Source organism: Pyrus communis, chromosome 6, assembly GCF_963583255.1.
Source record: "Pyrus communis chromosome 6, drPyrComm1.1, whole genome shotgun sequence".
Classification (NCBI taxonomy): domain Eukaryota; kingdom Viridiplantae; phylum Streptophyta; class Magnoliopsida; order Rosales; family Rosaceae; genus Pyrus; species Pyrus communis.
Window position 1 is genome coordinate 18,455,525 of NC_084808.1, and position 1,940 is coordinate 18,457,464.

Consider the following 1,940-nt stretch of genomic DNA (forward strand, 5'->3'; position numbering starts at 1 on the left):
GCTCAACCCCGTCTATCAGCAACTAAAGAGACATATATATGGATGAGGTGTCAGTTGCTCTAGTGGCCTGTTTGGTTGCTGTCAGGAGAGGTTGGTGAGATACTCATCATTCTTCTACGACATAGAAGCTTACAATAAAAAAGAGAAACCAATTAAAATTATTGATCATAATTTTAAAAATTTTAAATAGGGAAATTTGAAATTAAAATTTTGAATGGAATTTTATATAAATGTTGTTAGCCACCTGGTTGTCATAATTGGCATGCGTATCCCTCTAGATGTCGACTTCCGGAAAAAGTGAACTTTTCTCACGCTATTCCTCGACTCGAAAAGTAAGGGGCTGAGAACTAGAGTGATAGAGGTATTGCTTCGCTTCTAGTTACTCGTATTTGCCTCTTTTTTTCTGCTATGAATAAAAAATTAAATTAAATTAAAAAATGAACACAAAATTGAATTGAAATTTCAAAAAATTTACCATAAGAATAAAAATTACTGTAGAGTCAGTGCCAATTGTCCATCGTTTCTATAAAATCCAGGGGTGGATCGGTTATAGCTTCAACATGAGATGCACAAGTCTAGTAATACATGTACAACTTGTACTTCCACTCTTTGTACTAATCCGTCCACACTCGGTTTATGTACTCAAACATACCCAAATTTTCCGTGTCGATCTTGAAGTTGACCTGAAATAGACAAAAAAAAAAAATTGTATTAGTTTAAAAATACCCTAAATAAGTAAAAGTAATAAAAATAATAAATTAAAAAATTACACTTACCAATATCTCTTTCAGCATCGCCTCATGCATCTAGTGTTTAAAATATTAGTATTGGTGAAAATATCGATGCAAATTTGTGAAAATATTGATAGATATATAGATATCAATATCAATATCGGTTACCTTCGATGGAAACGATGAAAATTGGCTCAAAAACATGGAAATTTAAAATGAAACTTAAGGGAATGTCAAACACTGGTTTAGATAAAATACTAGAGTTTCACTGATAGTTAACCAATATTTGGGAAATATCGACGCATTCCGTCGATTTTTTAGCCGAAATTTAAATATTTCTCCGATTTGAGGTGAAGTTTAGTCTTCATCCTTTTTTCCATATCTTTGATTTTTTTCGATTTTTCCACAGCAATATCAATCGTAATGAAGAAATTCCAAACAATGTCTGTAACTTGGGGGTGAGCTTCTTCCATGTAAGGGTGAGCATGGGGTACTTAGAGCACTTCTAGTGTAGTAAGGGTAATGGGAAACTCAATCCCCTTATATGAACAATAATTGCCTACAATGAACAGTAACTACCCAAGTGCATCTCCACCCCTAAACTGAATAGCCTAGGCAATTCGTATTAAAATATTAGTATTTTTTATTTTATAAAATAACAAAAGATAGCTTATTTTCAATTTCGGATAATAATAAAATATTTATTGAAAGTATCTGAAAATATTGAAATGTAGGGTAAAGTGGAAGAACATGGTTAGGTATTTAAAAAAATATATAACTTTTTATGTTTTTAATTAGCTTTTTTATAATTCCTAATAATTTCTATAATTTTTCAATTTTTTTTAATAATTTATATTGTGGTTGACGTCGTGGTAATGTCAGCTTTATGTCACATAGGCAGGGCATTGGCTAGAAGATTATTGCCCGACTTCTCTGTCAGACTCACCTTGGGTCCAATTGCTTGAGTGGGCTAGAGTGCCTTGGGGAAGAGGATAATGGATTGGATTGTCTACCCCAAGGCAATAAGCAACCATGGAGTTGCTGTTAGTGCAGATGATGGCTCTTATGTCGTGAGTCAACAGATTGTTGACTTTAACGTCCGCTCGCCGATGTCGTAGGTCGAAAATGACCACGATCTTGGCTTGTGTTATCCGGTAATCTGGTTCAAGGATAAGCCTTTATAGATCGTTTGCACTTTCACTTTCTACA